This window comes from Bidens hawaiensis, unplaced genomic scaffold (assembly GCF_021521415.1).
Source record: "Bidens hawaiensis isolate Kalapana, Puna unplaced genomic scaffold, B.hawaiensis_p1.1 tig00005028_1, whole genome shotgun sequence".
Lineage (NCBI taxonomy): Eukaryota > Viridiplantae > Streptophyta > Magnoliopsida > Asterales > Asteraceae > Bidens > Bidens hawaiensis.
In genome coordinates, this window is record NW_027491319.1 from 618,648 (window position 1) to 627,650 (window position 9,003).

Genomic DNA, 9,003 nt, shown 5'->3' on the forward strand with positions numbered 1-9,003 from the left:
AGGAGAGGATTTAAAATCGTAACAAACAAGTCTAGTTATTCACAGTCAAGATTGTTAATTTCTAAATTAGCTGAGTTACTTAGGGTCTAGCGGAACGTTCAGGAAGCCCAGCCCCCACGGGCCACGGCTACACTTTCGCTAGCCCTGCAGGTACCCACATCGGGTAGTGACCGTTAATAACGGCTTTATGGTCATTTAAAAGTTAGAAAACAAAAATATTCTCTTTAATATGTACCTCACGTTAACCATTTTACTTCAAAAAATTTCAAACATTTCTATCAAAATTCTACATACACACAAACAAGATCGATGACGAGTTAAATTTATTTGTTTCATCCGACGATTATTCTCCACCAACAGCAGCCTCTCATTTCTCTATGATCTTGTCAAACAAGCAGAAGATGAAGACACAACAACATCTAGGAAAAGATACGTGCCGCGTGATCACGGAAAACGGTCACCAAGTTTAATTAAAGATTGTTTCGTTGACGACCCAAAATGCAATGAAACGACATTTAAAGCAAGGTATCGTATGTTGAAATGTTTGTTTTAAAAAATTGTACGTAATATAGAAGTAAAATTTAAATGATTTCAAGAGGGCCTAGACGGGAGGATGAAAAAGAGTTTTACGGCGGTACAAAAATGCGCATCGATCGTTATACAACTGAAAATCCTTCTAATGAATACGATGAGTATTTATGTATGGATGAAAGGACTTTGCGTGAATGCATGAAATTTTTCAGTTATGTCGTACTTCAAAGACCGACAAACCACGACAATGCACTTTTGTATAAAGCAAAAACATCACCTTCCTGGGATGATTGATAGCATTGACTGTACACATCTTGTTTGGAGAACTCGTCCTACCAAGTTGCGAAGCCAATATATGAGAGGTGATCATCAATACCCAACGGTCATAGTCGAAACGGTGGATCAAACAATCTTATCGACTATGATGTGTTTTTGGCATATGATGTGTTTTTGGCATGCATTTTCTGTCCCACTTGGATCAAACAATGGCATTCTACAATCACCAATAATTCTCACTGAACGAAATGGAACCATACCTATGTCATGTAAATGGACGAGCTTTCAAACGTTGATACTATCTTATCGACTGGTTCTAAGACACTTGGTCAATGCTTGTGAAAACGTTTCTATATCCTGCCTCGAGGAAGGAAAATAGGATCAAGAAGGTCCAAGATTCGGCAAGAAAATATCATGTGGAACATGCTTTCGGTGAATTATTTTAACAAATTCCAAAAAATACAAGTATTGTAATTTTTCCCACTTTCCCAAAAGATTTTTCGTTCACCTAGCTCGTGGCTCATAACTTTCTCGAAATTAGCTCGAAATAAACTGTGTAGACAGAATATCACTATGGAGTGTCTCTGACAAAAACATCCGGGGCCTCGCTGGTTAGAAATAACGTCAACAAGAAGACCTCACGAAAATAACATTTCTAAATAATGAGTTGGCTTGAGTTTTAATTGAGTCGAGTACGAACTCAAGTTCAGCAGGGCGGGGAAGATTTCGAGCTAATTCAAGCCGGTTGATGTAGTTTTGAGCTTGAGCCCAAAACAATCTTGCTAGCTAGGATTGAATTCAGCTTCACGAACAACCTGATATACTAGCATTTACCATTAAACATGTTACTAACCAACACATGATCACTAGGAGATTTTAATCAAAGCATGAAATATAAGTACATCAAATATTTCAAAATAAACATGTTATTAACCAGCACATGATCACTTTGAATCTTCTTTGATTTATTACTAAAACCTTCAAAATCACACTTTTGATTCAATTTGCCTTAAAAACATTTTCTTCGAAATCTAGTTCCTTCAATCCAATTTTAGATTTTGATTCACAAAACAATTTTTTTTCAACTATCACCAATCATAATTTTGGCCAAAACTTAATTGAATTTAATTGTAAATTTCCCCCCTTTTAACACCAAAAATATTAAGGAGAAAGTGAATATGAGGCTGTTAAGCATCTAACATTAGATGCGAAACTCCCAAAACTACGTAGTTTTGACCTAAATCAAATTAAAACCTAATTTAAATATCATGAAATAAATTCTTTTTTATCCTAATTTTGCTCCAAACTTCTCTATGTTGAACACAAGTTCGGTGCGTGGAATCAATTCTTCATGAATTCACGGTAGTCATTCAACTCTAGAAATTTAATTTGATATCAATTCTTGTATTATTCTAAAGTCCCGTATAAACTTTTCAGGAAATCAGATGTGGGCATTAAACTATTAAAACTGATTTGATAACAATTATTCATTATTTTAAAGCACCGAACAAAATTCTTTCATGAAATAAGGTAAACAATTGAAATGAAATTGATTTCACTTGTCATTCCAAGTAATTGGTACAGGAATAGGAAGAAAGACGCCGCCTTAGAAGTTGATTAAATTTTGGATTGAAATCAATAGCAACCAGATTGAAAAAGCAAATCAGCATATATCCATATTAATGAAAAAACAGGAAACAATCAATTGGGTTTACGAGTAAATTTACATTTAGAAATGGATTTTCGTTCACTGATATGCGTAATTCATAAGGGATGGAGGAGAAGAACAATAGAAGTCGTCGGCAAGAAAGTATAAGGAACTGAATGATGGTGAATATGGTTTGGATTTAGGTCAAAAATACGTAATTTTAAGAGTTTCGCATATAAGATTAGATGCTTAACAACCTCATATCCGCATCTAAGTTATGCCCAAATATTAATTAATAAAAAAATGAATTTGACTATCAGAATGGTATACAAAAACTGCACAAAATGTTTAGCATTTATTTTGAGAATGTCATGGTTTTGCTAGACGCTAGACGTACGTAAGTGTAGAGTTGCACAAATCGGGATTTTTAAATACTCGGGTTCGGGTATGATGGAGTATTGGTAATACTCGGGTGGGGTTAGGGTCTGGGTATTGTCTCTAAAACCCATACCTTATGTATCGGGTTCGGGTCGGGTATAGAATAGGGTATTCTAAAACCGGATATTTGAATACCCTATTTCTGGGTATTGAAAAAACCCTATTTTCGGGTTTTTTCTGGCGTATTTCAGGTTTTTTTCGGATATATATTGGATTTTTAGGGCTTGCACATTTTAGGATTATTTTTCCGGTATTTGAAAAACCCGGTTACGGGTATTTGTAAACCCGGTTCGGGTATGGAACCGGTTCGGGTTTTTGGTTATTACCGGTACAAATCGCATCCGGTTTTGGGTACGGGTTTTGGTACTGAAATAGTGAAATGCATACCTTATCCATACCATATGGGTAGGGTCGGGTACAGGTTCGGGGTATTAAAATCCCGGGTATAAAAAAACCGGTTTCAAGTATTTTTATCAAGACCGGTTCCGGGTTCGGATTTTTTATGCACCTTTACGTATAAGTGTGTTTAAGTCTCTTGCCATTTCCGTACAAATTTTATTTAACATTTAAGTCGAGTTTGGTTTGAGATTGGGAATCAGCGAGAATTCACTTGAAAACATGGCAGAGTGAGTGTTGGTGTGAATTTTAAATCCTACCATTTTTGGTGGGTATGGTGGTTACAAAATTTAACGGGCATGAAACTTATTAACAAATTTTAAATCCTACCATTTTTGGTGGGTATGGTGGTTACAAAATTTAACGGGCATGAAACTTATTTAACAGACCCCAACTGTCGAACCAGACTGAATTTTTTTTATACTGATAGTCAACCGACCCAAAAGATTTCCGACCCTGTAAGAAAATTTTTCTAGGTCTACCACTAATGATGTTCATGGGTAAGTTATGCCTAAAACATCAAAATCAATGTAAACGGTTGACATCAAGTCTCAGAAAAACTTACTTCAAATATTAGAGGTCGTTCTAAACATTGAAAAAAAAATTCTCATAGCACTAGAACATACCATTAACGTTTCTTGTTTTTTTGTTTACACAAAAAATTTGAGTGATTTTAATGAAATAATAATAAAAAACTTAATTAGTTATTAACTGTTTTTTTCCACGAGTTATCATCTATCAAGCAACGTGGTTGTTTAAAATAAGGAAACCATCTCATTTGCAAACTATAACGAAAATCTCTTAATTGATGTAGCCGTGCCCTAAAGATTGAACCATTTCATATATGACATATACTAGCTTTTAATACATAAAGATTTATTATTTGAAAGAAATGAACAAAAATAAAAGTGAAAAGAAATACAACATTTGTTAAAATTGTTTTGATCCACTTTTCATGGATAGCTATAACAAATGAGATGAGAGATTATAGAATTAGAATACAACTATAACTCATTTCTTAAAATGGTTTTGACCTATGACCCATTAATAGGTAGTATAAATAAGATGAAAAATTAGAGAATTAGAAAAAAAAATTATAACCAATTTGCCAAAATTATTTTGACCCATGACCGTTAGGTAGCTTGGATGAATGAGATGAGAGAATTAAAAGGAAATTATAAAACATTTGCCAAATGGTTTTGTCCCATAACACATGGATAGGTAGGATGAATGCGAAGAGATATTAGACCATATAAAACTGCCATATCATCATCATTATTTTCTTTTATTAGTATGGTTAGATTTGATTAGATTAGATTGATTATGCATAGCCTTTTTTGTTTATAACTTGATATATTTGCTGTAGTATCCTACAACATGCCAACATTTAACTTTTTGATTAAATTTTTCACCAAGAGTATAGAAATGATCGGATGGTAGCCTGTGATATCATCCGTTCAACGATTAACCTAAATTTCAATAAACCAACGGAGGGGTGTGCGTTGAAAACATTCCATGGTCAAGCACTATAAACCAGTGGCAAAGCTTTCACGAAAACCTTGGAACGACCGAACTTAATACGTATAAAGAATTTATAAACCAGGGTGGCCGGGCTCAAAATTTCTAGACCTAAACGGTAAGTTTACACTACATATAAATTTATTAAAAGAAAACGTATAAATTTAAACTACTGAGAGAAAAAAAAAGAGATGACAAGAGCCACTCCCAGGCCACAATACAAGCTTCGCCATTGCCATAAACTACAATAGATCAAATAAAACATAAAAACATAATACCAAATACACACGAATAGAATACGAAAAGCAAAGAGAACTAAACTGTGTAAATATAACATAGTGGCAAACAGTATAAACGATTTGATGCCGACCAAAATCCATAACAAACACTTAAAAACTTATTAAACAATCAATATCATATTAGATTTGATTTATTAAAATACTTTCCTTTTGTTTTTTCCTTAGAATCACTCATAACTTGTTGCATTATTTTATAGATAACAATATGTCTTTAGTTATTTATTCATTGTAATATTCAATCACAAAAATATACAAATGATTCCCCCTTTGATATCATCAGTTTCTACTTGGTATCAGAGTAGGTTTAACCTAAAAAAAACCTAAACGACAAAACCTTATCAAAATCAAAAGCCTAATCACCATGGTCAGTAAAGAAGATGCTGTCGACAAACAAAAGAACGGGAGAGAGTCGCTTGACTCGAATTCCCCATACTATTCGAGCAAATCAACATCGAAGGTACCAAAACAAGGCGGTGTCATTAAGCATTGCAGATTCTGTAACAAAGATGGCCATACTCGCGAAGGCTGTTTCAAACGTATTGGATACCCCGAGTGGTGGTCCGAAACCAGAAACAACAAGAAATCAAACCCAAAAAGTCTTGGTCAAGACCGATCCAAGTCCGATAGAGGGTTTGACAAACAAACAATATGATATGTTTGTTAAACACTTTGTTAAACAGGAGGCATACATGGACGAGATGTTACCAGGCAGTTACTTGACAGGTAAAAGGGATGAAAATGTTGAGTGGGTAATAAAATCGGGATCTACCGGGCACATCACTCACAACATTGACATCCTCGAAAATAGAATACGAAATCGCTTTCAAACTCCAGTCGTGATTCCCAACGGGATGCTATACCCGTCGAAGGGAGAGGTGAATGTATCTTACCGAGAGGGACAAAGATTAAAAACGTTTTACAAATACCAAAATTTACTTGCAATCTCTTATCCGTTAGTTGGTTGAGCAATGATTTACAGTCGTCTATAACTTTTTTTCCTAATTTTTGTTTAATGCAAGAGCTATACACGAGGAAACTGATTGTCACTGGTGAGTGCATAAGAGGTTTGTACTGGATGCGGTTAATTGAAACCAAGAGAAAAGCCATGATGACATCTGGGGATAAATTGCACAAGAGGTTGGGACATGCTCCGTTGACAAGCTAGCTCAAATTGACTTCTTTGGTAAATTTTCTTTCAATAAGTTGTGCGATTCATGTTCAAAAGCAAAACACACTCGCCTTCCTTTCTAAGAAAGTAATACTAGAACAAACGATTGTTTCGAATTTTAGCATTGTGACATTTGGTAAAATATTGCGCTCCTTTTTCGAGTGCGAGTTAGTTGTTGACTTTAGTCGATGATTTTAGTAGGGACATTTGGGTTTTCTTATTAAAACATAAGCATGAAGTAAGCTAATGCCTAATTTTCCTTTTGGAAAATGATAACACACAATTTGGGAAATCAATAAAATGCATTAGATGTGACAAGGTTGGTGTATTCACATCCAATGATATGCTCATATATTACGATGAATATGGCTACTAGAAGCAACTTGTCCTCATACTCCACAACAGAACGAGGTTGTGGAGCGAAAACATAGACACTTAATTGAAACCACCTAATCACTTAGATTTGAAGCCAATATTCCATAATGGTTTTGGGGTAAATGTGTGTTAATTGCAGCCTACCTCATTAATCATTTACCTTCTATAGTTATTATAAACAGAACCCCATGTGAAACCATATTTGGTCAAACACCAGATTATTATTTTACAAGAATATTCGGTTGTCTTGCATACTATAGAAACGATTGAAATAAAGGGAGACAAGTTCGAACCAAAGGGGACACCAAGTATTAAATGGTATAAAATTTATGACATTGAAAATAAGAATTGTTTCTAGAGATGGGAAATTTCATGAGGATATTTTTCCTTTCAAGGGTATGAGCATATATTTAACAAAAACAGCTCTAATGGAATATCCCCTTGAAGTCGAATTTGTGGAGGAAGAAAATCCACGGGAAAACGGTTTCAAACAAACCATTGAGGTTCAAGAAAATGTCACGAAAGAAGTGGGCCAAATACCCATTACCGAAGGCCCAAATCAAGAAGTTGAAATGGGCCAAATGCCCATTAATGAATTCCCAACTCAGGAGGATCAAAATTTGGAAAGTCCACATGTTGAGCAAGCCGAGTCCAAATTAAACCAAAACAATTCTAATTACCTAACTAACAAAATCATAGAAAGTGTTAGCCCATAAGATCCAATTCACGAATCAGTTATACAAAAATGCAACAGGGCCCGTCTAAGGCATCTTGATGACTACATAGTAAAATTACCACCATTGGTCGCCCACACACGAACTCCGTCAACTCAAGCTTCCTCCATAGTATATCCCTTGTCTAATTTTGTTTCTTATAATAATTTTCTGAATCTCATAAGGTTTTTTAACATCTATCGATTCAAACGGTGAGCCTAAATCTTTCCATCAAGCTATTAAAGATGAGAGAAGGAAAGAGGGAACAAAGAAATAAATACGTGGCCCCGAAGAAAATGGTACCTAGACACTTGAAACTTGCCCGAAGGAAAGTGAGCAATTGACTCCAAATAGGTGTACAAAGTCAAATACAAACCGAATGGTGAAGTTGAAAGATACAAATCCTGGCTTAATGCAAAGGTTTTACCCAAAGGGGGAAATTGATTATAATGAGACGTTTGCTCCTGTTGCGAAGTTGGTATCTGTTCGTACTTAACATGCAATTGCAGCCAAGAAAGAATGGGTCGTACACCAACTTGATGTCTCCAATGCCTTTTTGCATGGCGACTTTGTAGAGGATGTGTATATGACGATTCCTCAAGGTTTCTCTAAATAACATGAAACACGAGTTTCTAAACTAAAACAAATCCTTTTAAGCAAGCGAAGTCAGATCACTCATTGTTTATTTACAAAGAAGGAAACATATATGACACCTCCCTTATATATGCGGACGATGTCGTTATAGCTGTAAATAATCTTGTGAGATTGAAGAAGCAAAGAGATATCTTGACACAATGCTTAGCATCAAATATCTCGGAAGCCTGAATTATTTTTTAGGAACTAAAGTTGCACGTGCAAACGAGGGCATTGTTTTCGGTCAAATAAAGTACGCCATTGACATTTTGAAGGGTTGTGGTATGCAAGACTGTAAACTGAGCTCATTTCCTGTCCAACAAGGTTTAAAGTTAGACAAAGATAAAGGGGGAACTCATATTGATTCTAGTCAATATAGACGTCTTGTTGGACGATTACTTTATCTTCAAGCTACTCGACTTGATATAGCTTATTCGGTGAACATTCTGAGTCAGTTTGTTTTAGACCCACGACAGTCTCATATAGATGCTACCATGCGTGTTGTGAGGTATCTCAAAGGTACCCTGGGACAAGGAATTTTGTTACCTAAAGACAGAGGAACTAAACTGGTTGCATATTGGGACTCCGACCGGTTAGGTTGTTCGTTTACTAGACGATTATGGACTAGTTATTTACTTCCTTTAGAGGGGCTCCGATGTTATGGAAACCCAATAAGAAAATCAGTAGTGTCACAGTCATCGCCATATGTTGAATATCGAGCTATGGAATCAATAGTTAGCAAGCTCCTGTGGATGTGTTGGTTGTTTAAAGAACTGGAATTTCCATGCGAACAACCAACTACTTTATTTTGTGATAATCAACCAACACGTCACATTGCTAATAATCTTGTGTTTCATGAACATACGAAACACGTTGAGATAGATTGTTGTAGACACTGATGATATCAAAGGGGAAATCATTCTATATATTTTTATGAATGAATATTACAGTGAATAAATAACCAAAGACAAATGGTTATCTAAAGAATAATGCAACAAGTTAGGAGTG